The sequence below is a fragment of the Polypterus senegalus genome, chromosome 4, assembly GCF_016835505.1.
Source record: "Polypterus senegalus isolate Bchr_013 chromosome 4, ASM1683550v1, whole genome shotgun sequence".
Classification (NCBI taxonomy): Eukaryota; Metazoa; Chordata; class Cladistia; order Polypteriformes; family Polypteridae; genus Polypterus; species Polypterus senegalus.
In genome coordinates this window covers 94,541,572-94,556,529 of record NC_053157.1, presented here as the reverse complement: position 1 = coordinate 94,556,529, position 14,958 = coordinate 94,541,572, and positions in this window count along the sequence as shown.

The window sequence follows — 14,958 nt, the reverse complement described above, 5'->3', positions numbered from 1 at the left end:
AATCCCAGCCAACACAGGGCACAAGGCATGAACCAATCCTGGGCAGGGTGCCAACCCACTGCAGGACACACACAAACACACCCACACACCAAGGACACACTTGGGCCAATTTAGAATCACCAATGCACCTAACCTGCATGTCTTTGGACTGTGGAAGGAAACTGGAGCACCCAGAGGAAACCCACGCAGACACGGTGAGAACATGCAAACTCCACGCAGGGAGGACCCAGGAAGCGAACCTGTGTTCCTTAACTACCCACTGCGCCACCGTATCGGCCATATATATATATAAAATATTTGAATAAGATATACAAATAATTTAAATATTAGGTAGCCATATATTTGTTGGTCATAATGTTCTCCTCCTGCTTTGCAAGCTTAAGTTCCTAATGAGACCTAAACAACCTGGTTAAGTTTCTTTAAGTATTTTCATTAGCATAGAAAATTATCAAATGTCCTCAGGACAGACATGACACTCTGGGGAGTCTTTATGTTCTGGCTGCTATGGACAAAAATAAAATGAAACATAGGTTTGCTTCCAAAAAAGCTAACTTTGAAAACTAAAAATATGTAAACAAACCAAAATTAAAAAAGGAATAGCAAGTGGACTTGATTTAAAGCAATCAGTATGGAGGTGAAAGGCCATTAATAGGACCCCTGAAAAAGACACATCTAGCACACATAAACTGGTCATCACTGCCTAGTTTAGCACCAATTTAAAGTACCTTGAATAAGAGAAACCATTATATATACAAAAATAAAATTACTTAGGAAATATATACATCTTAATTAAAGACATCTGTAAGTTTATTTTAAGATGTTCCTTAAATAACAGTTGGTGTTTATATACGTGTTCAGAAAAACAGAAAGGAAAAAAGATACTGCAAGAATGTGGTAGACAGTGCCTATAAAAAACATTTACCTCTTGGAACTTTTTACATTTTATTATTACACAACATTGAAACATTGCAGATTTAATTTGTCTTTTTTGATACTGATCAGTAGAACGACTCTTTAATGCCAATATGAAAACAGATCTGCGCAAGGTGCTCTAGATTAATTACAAATGTAAAAGAGAAAATAATTGATTACATAAGTATACATCCCCTTCAAGTTATTATTGATAAGATGTCCCTTTGAGAGCTTTGATTCTGTGTGCACAAGTTTCTCTCTCTTCCTCTATCAGCTTTAAATATATCTGGTCACTGCAGTTTTTTCCCCATGCTTTTTTGTGTAACTGCTTAATATCTATTAGGTTGGGTGTGAACATGAGTCCAGCAACACATTCTCAATTGGATTGGGTTCTAGACTCTGATACTGGCTTTATGCTTAGAGTTGTTTTCCTGCTGAAAGGCAAATCCTCTCCCAAGGGACATGATTCTTGAACACTGCATCAGGCTTTCCTCTAGGATTTCATTGTATTTTGCTGTATTAATTTTACCCTGTACTTTCACAAGGTTTCTAGGTCCTACTACAGAGAAGCATCACTGCAGCACGATACTGCCACCATCATGCTTGAAGGTGAGGATGGTGTATTTTTGATACTGTGCGGTGTTGGGCCTTCCAGATAGAGGTGCATTTAGCAATTGAAGCCTCTTGACCACAGACGGGTGATCTCCCATGAAATAATTAAGTGATTTTGAAAGCCAGCTGGCTATACCAGTGATGATTTATCTTTGCTATTTCAAAGTGGGCAAACAGTTTTTACAGGCACTGTATGTTTATGGACTTAGTTCAAAAAAGAAGTAGAAGTTTAAGAATACTAACAACTCAGATTTGCATTTTACAGTACTATTTTTTCTTAAATTACTGTGCCTGGCCTGAGTCAGGAATTCTCATTTGAGACTAATGTGGTTAATACACAAATATTATGACTGAACTTGCTGATGAACATGTAGTACATTTTAGTAACATTTAGGATGTTAGATATAAAGAAATAAACATGAAATACAAAATTTCAGTTACAAAGGATTTAATTCAGAAACAAAGGAAAAAGTTTCTTGAAGCAGCAGTAACAATGCACTGTTAAATACAAGTATGATGTTTAGATAAATCATAGCATAAGGAAAAACAGTTGAGGTGTCTGCATAAAGCAAGGAATGACTGATTGAAGAGGTGAACTAGAGGATGAGATGAAATGAGATCAACAGGGCAACACATATTTGTTGGATAGAAATGTAAATTGTCTAAATAAACACAGAATTACCCATTTAACATGTTTAAGATTATCATTAAAAATCAATATGAATCACCTCAGCATCAGCTCTAACAAAAGTTCAGTTATAATATAATAATTATTAAAACTACACGACTTTCTAACCATAATTACTTTATGTCAAAATTAGGTGGTATTGATCTTTGATTGTGTGCCCCCTTAGTGAGCTCCTATGATGTAAGCATGCAGGAACTTTATTTCATTGTGATTACACAAGAACTGATGACTTAAAATATAAATGCTGCCTAAAATGTACCTGTTAATGCTAACCACATGATGCAACTGAGTTAGATTATCACTTTTTTGTCAGCTAAGAGGTAAATGGGCAGGGATCCAGGCACCTCTGAATTCATTTTCATTTGGATCTGTTTATTACTGCCTGTTTAAAATGAATAAAGATATAATATTACTAAAATAGCAAAATTACTTACTCCAGTAGTTTTAAGTGATGCATACATCATTTTTTCTTTTACATATGATGCCATTTTCCAACACTAAAAAAATGTTAACATATATGAATTTAAAAAAATACATACATATATAATATAAATAGATAAGAGTGTATTTTTCTCCAGGGTGAAATGTGGCTTTTTACAGAAATCCAACAAAATAATACATAAGTAAATATTGTTATAGTATGACAAACAACATAGACACACCAGAATGACTAAAAAAGAAAACTTCTGATTTGGCTAAAGATAAAAAGAGCAGTCACAGCGAGGCATTATGAAAATGAGTTGCCTTAAGTATAATGGAGCCCAAGTTACATTTCTTCACACATTTCTGCTGAATAATTCGTTGGTTGAAAATACTCAGTGTTATTGTGTCAGATGGAGGGTGTGCATCATCGTTCATAATCACATTCCGTTTTGTTTTCATTCATGCCTTTGCTACTACCTCCATATAGGCAGGTTCTTTTTCAAAAATAGTAATTATCTTCTCTGTTTCTCTTATTCTTCTCCGATCTAGAACCCTCGTAGGTGCACAAAAAGGTTATTCACTCTCAACACTGGTACATGATGCTTACAGAAATCTTTGACATAAAGCAGCCAAGAAAACTGTGATTTTGTTGTTGACTTCAATGGATGTTCCTGAACACACTGTTTCTGTGAGACTTGATTGCTCTCCCAGAATGTTATGAAAAAGTATAGACAAACTCTCATCAGGCATTTTGTTTACTGTTGTTTTTTTTTTCCGGAATGGTGCCTTTTTATCTCTGGTTCATCTGAATTACAAGGGGCCTCATCTGGCAATCTCTCCGTCTTTTTAATAGGAGCTTCCATGGCCCCCCACATAGTGGTTGCACCAGTGAAATAGCAGTCTTTGTATAACTGTCTTTGCATAATACAAAACAAAAAAAAAATAACCCTTTATAAATTTTACAATGTAATCAGTGTAAGCTAAGATGCAACCTGAATGATTTTACATATGTTTATAAAGTGGATGAATAAATTTACCAGTACTAGTGAAGTACTAAATAACGCTTGTATCTATGATTAATTTAATTATTTTATTCTATATGAATTAAGCCTGTGTATTATAGATAACTCGGGCATATTTCATCTTCATTACAGTTGGATTTTGTAACTGATAGTAAAGCACAATATTACTTTATCACTAGGGCTAAAAATCCATTATCTTAAGATTTTGATAGTAATACATAGTAGTACATTATTTAACATATCACGTAACATATCATGTGTTCGCTCATTCCTCTCCTTTTCTAATGCTGAGAAACTTGTCCATGCTTTTATCCCGCATCGATTATTGTAATTCCCTAGTGGCAGGTGCCCCTTCTAATCTTATATCACAGCTCCAGCTTATTCAAAAGAGTCCTTACACAGACCAGCAGCAGTGAGCACATAACACCCATCCTGATCTGCCTTCACTGGCTGCTTGTGTCTTACAGAATTGAATATAAAATTCTACTAATAACCTACAAAGACTTAAACAACCTTGCGCCAAACTACATCAGTGACCTTCTCCATCACTATGTGCCTGTCCGCCCACTAAGTTCCTCTGATTCTGGCAAACTTGTTGTGCCCCACACTAATCTACACTCCATGGGTGACAGGGCCTTCAGCTGTATTTCGCCCAGACTATGGAATGACCTACTGAAATTATTTAGATCAACTGACTCCATGAATTCTTTTAAAAAACAACTTAAAACTCATCTGTTCAGGAAAGTTTTTAGATATACAGTACCTGAATTTATTACCCTTCTTTCAGTTCACCTCTATGTCAAGATGCTCATGTAACTTGTGTGTGTGTGTGTGTGTGTGTGTGCTAGACCATCAATTATGTTGTATGTTAGGCTTTTTTCTGAATTTACTATCTTACTCTTCTTTATTTATTTATCTGGTTTGTACAATGCTATATACTGTATACCCTGCCGTTCTTTCTTAAACTCTGTGAAGTGCCTTGAGCATGGGAAAGGTGCTATAGAAATTAAATGTATTATTATTATTTACATTATAAAGACAGAGAGTTGCAATACAAATAATAGTGCTACTACTGTATAGCTGATTAGACCAAGGCAGCCATTGAAAGAGATATGTGATGATAAATATAATAGTGCTCTAGTTGCACACTTTACAATGCATTAAACAGTATAAATACTATATCTTTGTTTAAATAAAACAACAATCTATGTTACAAACTGCCATCACTCATCTCATCTTGGATCAAAGAGTGTTGCCATTGAGTACAGAAGCTATGACTCAATGTCACTGAAATGTGTTGTTACTGCATCTAATGGAGTATTTCGTAGAGTTTTGATTTCACTATTAGATTCTGTTTCTGACAAATGACAAATAGTTGGTACATTTTTATAAGAATGTGCTTGAGTGCAGTAACAGAACAAATGGCATCTGCCACTGTAGCTATGGAGACACTGATCTGAGGAGTTAATTTACCAAATGGCATTAGAACTGCCAAGATTGTCTTAGTTAATCCCCACTGAGGTACAGTGAACATCCTTGATAGTTCATGATCTGAAAAGTATGAGCTGAGTACCCATTTCTGTTCTAGGAGACCTCAGAACATGTAATATACTGTTCCTGGTCCGAACATTTTGTTGCAACTGTTTCATTTGACAATTAGTCTCGTTCTGCAAGCTCTCCCAATGACAGTATGCCAAATGAGATTGTCTGAACCGACCAAATGATTTTTCTGTGAATGGTCAAAATATCACAAATGCTACTCTATGACAGCAGACCTTTGTTCACAATGAGATGTCGAGTGTGTGCAAGACAGGGGAGATGGTGGAAAATTAATGCCTTTTTTATATTTTTAGCATTATCCCTCTGAATAAGATCAAAATTGGAAATTGCCAATTTGAGCTTTGGTGAGATTGCAGATGCAATGTAAGAGCACTGACTTTGCTAGATACCAAGCCAAGAGGAAATCAAAGGAATTTCAAAAGACCTGCAAGAAAAAGTTGTTGATTTGTATAGAATCCATAAAAGGATATAAAAAGATATCTGGAGATCTGAAAACGCTTGACTCCTTGCCACCTGAGGTAAATGTTTAGCAACTTCTGCCTGATTAAGCCTTATTATACAAAATAAAGAAGGAACTCATTTTTTCACTTGACACATAATTTCTCAAATTTGATAGAAATTGTGTTTGTGGGAATTTTAAAAATTCCTTCACTTAAAAACTGATGCCAAAATAACAAAAACAAAAAAAAAAACGTACACAAACACTGTTTTTTCCCATTTTTTGTTATAAAGTACAGCATATTTAAAGTTCAAGCAATGACAGAGTTTTTTCACTTTGAGGTGTTCCCAGATATTTCAGCTGTTCCTGTGAAAAGTTTCATGTTGATAACACAAAGAAGTAAATGACACTCTTGGACACTCTCCCACCCCAAGAACCTAACTAACTGCATTTTAATTGTATTTTAAACTCAATCTTTGGTAAACATTTGTGTCGCTTGAACTTGGAGTCTAATACTTGTCTGGTACTCAGGGAGAGCTTTTTATGTTTATATGAAATCTATTTTTTAATTGCCTGTATGTCAATGTAATAACATTGACTGTTATTTACCCCAGTGCTTTTAATATTTAAAAAATATACAAAACAATTAACAAAAACACATTTCTAAGTAATTCAATTGTACCTAAATATTTCTTAAAATATGTAGGGATTAAAGTCTGTAAGTGGAGACCATTGGCAGCAAACGTATGTATGTAAAGAATAGTTTGGTTAGGTGTAAGCAGTTTTTGAGTTTGATACAGACATAGTATACTGCAAATTCAGTATAGCACAATTCTATGCAAATCATACTATAATTCAGCTAATTCAGTTATATCTTGGAGTGTCTGAAATATATGCAGAAAAGATTGTGAATTGTGAATGATGCTATCAAGTACCTGCCTGTCATATTTTACATTTTTAAATGTTTTACTATACTCAGCATTTTGGGTTAAAGCATTAACTTATGTTTCAAAGAGTTGTGGATCTAAAATCACCCCATTCTTTAACAGCAATATTCAGAGTGAAACTAGATGAAATACCAGTTGTGAATTGGAAACACAAATATGGCAAACCAGGGGAGTTAAGCCTCCAAAATGTTTCACTAAAAGTCTTTACTTAAGTCTTTGCCATAATAAAAAAAACAAACATAAGAAGTTCTTGTGATGATGGGACTAAAGAAATTTCTTGGGTTAATCAGGTCCAAGGAAGCCACAATACAGCATTACAAAATTACTCCAGTTGGTCTGTTCTCATTTTTCTTCTAATCATTTCGTGGAAAAATATTTTTGCCAAAAAAGTTTCTCTGAGTCTACATTGAATCAGCATAGAATACAGTTTTTTGTCTCCCTTAGCTCCTCCACAAGGACTTATATTTGAACTCAGATATATGACTGCTAGATAATGCATGCTATTGCATTCAGGAATGAATCTCATTTCCCTTTCTTCTAATACAGCCTCATTTTACTAAGAGATAAGGAATGCTAAATAATACCAGCGTTCAGTGGCCTAACTAGGGCATAAAGAGAGGAAAAGTAAACATGTTTGTATAACATATGTTGTATGCTACTTTATTTATAAACTGTCCCATGCCAATCAAAAACACTGCTCTGTAATCTGCAAAACAAAAATAAAAAAAAAATATTGAAACCAAAGCTGCCTACAGACAGAAGTGAACAGCTGTTTGCCAGAATGCTGCTATCAGAAATCTTTACCCTGTAGAACTACAATCTAATGCCACTGAGATTCAAGCAGATGAACAAAGAGTAACACAGAGTACAGAATTCACTTTTGTAACTATTGCCTAGTAAAGAATTGAGAGCTTTTACTATAATCACAGGAAATGTAAAGTTACTTCACAAAATGTGCAACATAATGGTCTGTTTTCATCTTCCATTATAACAAAAGCAAAATATGAGACAAACCTGTTTAGAATGTTTAAAAAACATGGATGGAACTTTGATCATTCATTCTCGACCCGTTTTTGGTTGAAGTGTTGGCTCTGCATTCACCTCCAAATTATAGGTAACTCAAGCAGCTGAGTGGAGTGAGAGGTAAAACTTCATGAATGACATAATCAGAAGTAATTGGGATATGGTGTAAAGGAGAAGTGGAGTAAGGCAGAGTACAGAACAGGCCTTGACAGATATTTCAGTGGTGCCTAAAGTAAATGACTTACAGGAAGACAACACAGGTCCATATCTTGTACACTTTAACTCACTTCTTGCAAACAGGCTTCCATCTTCTTTTTATCTGTCTAGCCAGTCAAGGTTAAATTAGCATAAAAGAGATGCAGGTGCCCTTACCCGGGCTGCTATGTTTCTAATACTTGCTTGGTGCAAGATGAGCGCTTTGTTGGGTGTGTCCCATGATCCAAGCATTTCCCTCTGTGTGCTTTCATTTATTGTACTAGCAGTGCTCTCCTTTCCCAATTTCATTTTGTCTGTGTGTAAATTGTTTTGGGAAGGAATGCAGTTCTGTTGCTTAACTATAGTAAAGAGTTAGAGGTAGAGTAAAGATATATGGGAGGTTATACAGTAGATGATTGTTCGAGGGCAGAGCTCTATTCTAACTTCAGTTGTAAATAGACAGTGATTTGCCTTTAGTTCTGTTGTTTCTAGTTCTGTTCTTCCCATTCAGTTGTATTATTCTTTTTTTTCTAAACTTGGCCTTGGCCTTGGCCTAAGTCAACTTTTTTTTCTCAAGATTTTAACATCCCATGTAATTGTTCACAAACATTATATTCATAGTAATACATTTTTCTTGTCTATTCACTTTTCCTCTAATCAGCTTCCATTCACAATACTTAAAAGTGCCTTAAATATGCTTTTGGAATATTATCAGGATCACCCGTATCTTTAACTATTGTCCAAAGGCATCATACATTACTATCACAATGTTTTTATCTCCTGCTGAAAAGAAGACAAATTCCTATCATTCATACTTTTTCAATAATCATTTACAACCTTGAGGGCATAGAAATCTAACCCAGTTAAGTCAAAGAGAAGTTATTAAATATTATATTGCCCAAATAACTTTACTGCAGGATTATTTAAATAATGGGAAAAACTGAAGAAATGCAAGAGCTATAAACATTCAAAGCAGATTTTTTTTTTATTTCTGCTTTTTCTTTACATACTGTATATGGAATTCAATAAGGGACGAAACATACTGTAAGTATGTTAAGTGTTATTGTTTTAAGTTTAAATTGGAAATTAATTGCCAATACTAGTAATGCAACAATTTATTTACTTTACCAGTTTCAAATGGACTTCTTTGGATTTTTTATGAAGAGCACAAAAGCCTATGTTTGTGAGTTGTAACCCCTCAAGGAATGATTTGCTTCAAAGCACCTTGTGAATAAAAGAATCCATTTACTACGTTGATCTATTTATTTCAGTTCAATTCCTCCATCCATGTATCCATTTTCAAAACTAACTTAATCAGAACAGGGTCATAGGGTAGCAGGAACCTGTTCCATTAAATATCAGTTTGCTCTTATAAGGCACACGTTGGCATTTTGTCTCATGTGTTACATACTATTACAGATGCGTTCAAAACACAAAATGAGATGCAAACATACTCTTTAACATGAAACATTTATAGTATTTATTAACAGTGGGTATTCCACATAGCATAGAGTGGAATAAAATGCAGGTTTTGTCACTAAATAAATTCCCCATGGGGAAAGATTTATCCCCAGCTTCAGCTTCAGCCAAATTTCCCTGACTAAACCCACCATGCTGAGGAAAATCCTGTAGGAAAATCAAGAAGAGTGAGCAGCTCACTGAAGGAGGCCATCTGAAAAGGGAATACCATTGTGACTGATTGTGTAACACCTGCAAGGCATAAATATAACTTCCTCATAAACAGCTTTCAGGTCAGCTTTAGTTATATCTTCTATTCATTTTTTAGTAAGGTACTATAAAGGATAATACTTGCACTCTTTATTTTCTAAATTCAATTCAGTTCAATTTATTTTTATGTGACTCGCTTTCCATTTGCAACTTCAGAGTTCTGTACACATTTACAAATTTAATATACAGTACTTAAAATAAAGCACAGAATAACTTTCAATAATCACAAACCACTGGCTCTAAAATAGCTGGAGGGAGCTTTCTTTTGAACCCAAAAAGTTCTATACTTAAATGTGTTTATCCGTATACTTAGCTTTCATGATGTCTGCGTGCAGATTCATGCATCTGCTTTGGATCATTGTGATTAAATAAAGCATTCAGTAGCTGCTGAACACATTAAATTTAACCACCTGATGTAAAGAAGTTATATACAGTGTGCATGTTTTTGGGTTAGAGGCATATCCTGCGATGTCCCTGTGTTAAATTAAAATAATAACAGGGTGTTAATCACTGCACAGCCAAGCCTAATGAGCTGTAATGTAGAACTAAACTATTGTTTTTTTAACTGTTGTAACAACAGTAACTATTAAATTGAAATGTCACCTGGAAGGCCAAGCAGCCAGTTACTTAGCCTCACCCCTGCTGTTTCCAGCAAATGCAATTTATTTGACAAAAATTGTAGCTGAAATTAAAAAAAATGGAAGAACACAGCAGTTAGCACTGATAGTACATGGTATTTTTTATTGTTGGATATTTTTTTACATTTCCATATCAGGCACAAAATTACAGTTCAGCAGTCAAGTCAAACATGGGTAATTCTACATATTATTTTATCATGCTGTTTTTTAATGAAATTTTACAAGGCAGACTATCTGGTCTACACCAACAGCTACCTGTTGCTTTGGTCTTAATGCAATGTGATCTTATTAAGCAATTTTCTTCTAGCTTATACATCTGAGTACTTGGTGTCATAAACTCTGCTATTAGATCAGAAAGTTGGCAGACAGGAAGATCAACAAGTGGAAATATTTTAAATAAGTTTATTATGGCCAAATGTTAAATATAGTAAGTTAAAAAAAACACTCATGACTTGGAAAACACTGAAAGGCTGCAGTTGGACAAACGCCCTGAAAACAAGCCAATCTTGAGACCCGAATATACATGATTCCCTCTTTCTTTCATTTTTTTTTTAGTTTAATTTATAATCCACTTTTTAAAAAATTAGATTATGAGTTCTGTTTTTGTTTTGGAAAAAAAAATAGTTTAATTCATCAAAGACAAGTCTATAGAGACATTTGCCATATGACATGTGTTTTAAATTTTCATACTGCATACTGTTGTCTGTCTGAGAATTATTAATTTTCTAAAATTAAATAGGTTCAGAAATTCAGAATTAACTGTTTTAGTTCTGCAAGTCATCCCAGTAACATATGACACTAGAAGGTTAGGTATAGCTCATTTTGAAGTTTTTAAGAATTCTTCAAGCTTCACAACCCTGGTCATTATTTTAGAAGTGCTATCCACAAAATACACCAAATACACTCAGAAAAGGGTATGTCTTAAAAATGTAATTTCGATAAAAAGTTTTAGTGTGTGCAATAATGTTCACAATTTTCATATTTTTCTGAATGATGATATCTACCGTGTGGTTCCTTCATATTGTCTTGTTCGTTTAGCTGAAGTTCATACTAGACAAATGTTAAACAGTAATTGCTATGACATATTTTGGACAATAATTACTATTTTTCTTAACATTGCCATGTCCTCTAAATATAATATGATTGATAATAGTATTAATACAATAAATACAGTAGCACTTCAAGAGAGTTTTCTTTAAAATAAAGATTTATTTCAATAACTCCCACTTATTATTTGGTTATCTTAACAAAAACAAAAATAAATAAACAAGCAAAAAGTAGAAATCAGATTTCTGACAGGGTCATCCAGTGTAAAAAAATATAAACTAATATTTCTACAATTCAGCTCAAACAATTACAGTGCATAATACTCAGAATTAAAATCTTCCAGATTAAGGAAACATAAAATTTCTATGAAGATGCTAAAAACAGGTCTGTTGCAGTGGTTATGGCTGCTGCTTCGTGGATCTGGTGCCTTGGGAGCATATTCTCTGCCTAATGTTTATGAGTTTACAGTTTCCATATTACCACTTTGTCACCATCGGTTTTTCTCCAGTTATTCTGCCTTTCCTAACACATCCCAAAAATGTGCAAGTGAGGTTTGATGATCTCATATCGTCATATATTGATGGCATTCCATCATATTATATTCTGTCTTCTATTTTTGTTGTGTTGAATAATTTAAAAGTAAATCATATTCAAATGCAAAATTTGAAAATGTCAGAAAATTAGGTAGGATCTTAGACATTACTGATAAACATCTGTCTATAAATAAATGTCTGACTGCAAGTTTTCATTTCAACTAATTTTTCCCTTTTAATTGAATACCCATCCTAAGGTATTTCTCCATTTCCACCTTTGTTGCTTCAATATGAAATACTCCATAGGATTCTCTTACTTTGTCCAAAGTCATTAGGCACTTGTGTGTGTTTTATAATCTTTATTTTGTTTCTTAAGATCACTAGGGGACTTCATCCCCTGCTCACTTCGCTTGCCCACCCCCCCGCGCTACGTGCCAACCACTTCTTGTCTCTGCTGCTCGTGTTGTGAAGAGTGGGGCTGAACCCACCCCAAGGAGACACGGTTGCTCCTCTGAAACCCCCTCTTAAACGGTGATACAATGGGAAACACATACCATTTTTTTTTACCTCCTCTTTGCTTGATCAGCTGCTGGCTTGCTGCTGCTGCAATGCCATGTGATCTGCATTTTGCGCAGCGCACTTCTGTCATATCACCTATGTCCATATATCCGATCTCTTTTTCACTTTTACCTTTTCATCAATATCGTATTGAATTTTAATTCCAAGTTTGGAATTACATCGTGACAACGCAACATATAACTGCCCATGAGTGAATATCATTTCTTTCTCTCTACAAGAAATGTGTCTGACATAATCACGCAGGACTTTTCCAAATCTCATCTCGTGGGAGGTGAAAGTGTCTCTGAAACAATCACGTCTCATCTCCTTCCAAGATTTTTTTTATAATAGAGAGATATATAGCTGTTGAAGTTTTACATAATCCATACTACTATTAAACACACAAGTTGATACTGCTTTTAATCACCTGCCCTTCTTTAATATTTATTGTAATAAAGAGAGCAAATCTACAGAAATATGGTAAACTAGAAAAAAATAAATGCCCAGCTTTCAACAAAAGCAAATCACACAGAAGAGTTCATGTCGGCTATAAAAAACAAGAAGTTCTATTTGAAACAAAAGCGAAAAACAAAACCTTCTACAGAGAGTCCCCTAAATCCATGACTTTTTCAATGCTAAGGTCCAAGTTAAATGACTCTGTACATGCACTACACCACTTATTCAGCGAAATATTAAACACTAGACTGTTGCAGGCAAACACCCAAACAAAACAGTACAGATCACCTTTTTGATAAACTGCAATGTCATTGTTTAATAAACAATCCATTTGTCTGTTGCTAATAGGAAATTTTTAAATTTCACATGATTTTTTATTGATAATTTTAAAACTGATGATTTATATTATATTTTGTTTAATAATCTAAAGTATAGTTTTCAAAATGGTGTTTATAATTTGTTAGTTGAAGTCTCTGCTTTTTACTAGGCATTTTTTACTCACATTTTGTTACTTAGGGAGAGAGCTATGTATGGATAGATCCCATAAGGTGATGTCTCTTTACAATTCAGGCTTGTAAAACGAATAATGAAACTGATAATGAGACGAAAAAGCCAGATTGTTCTATAACCCAGCTGGAGTACTTCAGACAAAAACATCCCTTCTGCGTTTTTTAAAAATATATTTCCCTATCTTGTACTTAAATGCCTGGGAAAAGGAATAGATGAAGTAAAAGTACTAAGCCTAGCAAATCCTACATTAGAAGTCTACAAGCATTAGTAAGTCTATTTCTTTTTCATAAACCAAATGCACCTAAATATTTGCAGTGGTATTATTTTGTGTTTACAGGGTCTCTAATCCTAATAGGTTTTTGTTAAATAAACTAGATTGCACCGTATATAATTAGATGAGGGATGGGCACCAACCAGTTCCTTATTTATTCATAAATCAGCTATCTCCCAATTAAGTGCCTTCTCCATGGCTTATATGGTTGTATTAGGCACTTAAAAGAAAGAATGTTTCCACACTAGTCAGTTTGAGAACAAAATAAGTAACAGTCATATCTGGAGTGCAGCTCTTTCTGCCCAGAGCAGCAATAAAAGCCTTGTGCTTCCGCCAGAACTGTCTTCACATAGGCACACTTACACTGGTGCAGGAAGAAAAAACAAGCAGTTTATTAGCTCTGACTCAGAGATCAGGGAAGGGAAAGTGACTGATTAATTTAACAGAGATTACAAGGACTATGCCTGCAGTTAATGGTAAACAGAAAAACAAATAATTTCAGTTGCTCTTTGTATGTCACCAAAGCATTGAAATGTCACCCTTATCAATAGTAAGAGAACTTCAACCTGCAACTGAAAATGGCATGAGCAGCAGTAAAACACAGCATGAAACTGAGTAATTGTTCATTTCATCAGCATTCTGGACAGGCTGCATAGTCACAACTCAATGTGGCATATGTAAAGAAATCTCAGGAACCTCTCCTGATCTTCTGATGTTAACAGAGTGCCCAAAAGATTGAATGGAAATATACATTGAAGCTGTGGCATGTTGTGGCCATGGGTCAGTACCTCTTATTGAAGATAATAATAATAATAATTCATTACATTTATAAAGTACTTTTCTCACTACTTAAAATGCTTTACATTTAGAATGGGCCACTTTAACCACCATTAAAGTGCACCACTCAGTTGGAAAATGCAATTTTGCGCCAGTATGCTTATCAGATATGAACTATTAACAGGTGAAGGGGTGAGAGAGGTAGAAAGCCAATTAAGGAAAGGGGATGATTAGAGGGGCAGAATGGACATGGTCATGGTGGGCAATTTTACCAGGATATCGGGATACATACCAAACTTTCAAAAGATGCCCAGGGATCTTTATATGACCACAGTGAGTCAAGACCTTGGTTCTATATCTCTTTTAAAGAACTGAACTATTATTATAGCATAGTGGCCCTTGTGTCTGAACTGGGATCTAGACACAGATCACAGGGTAAGTGCCCCCGATGGCCTTACCAACACCTCTTCCAGCAGCACACCAAGCTTTCTCAGTTGGTCTCCCAACCATGTACTGGCAGATCCAAAACATGTTTAGCTTCAAATGGATTACCTGTTTTGAACTTTGTGGTATGGCTGCTGGCTATGCTATGCAATGTTACCTACATTTTTCACCTACA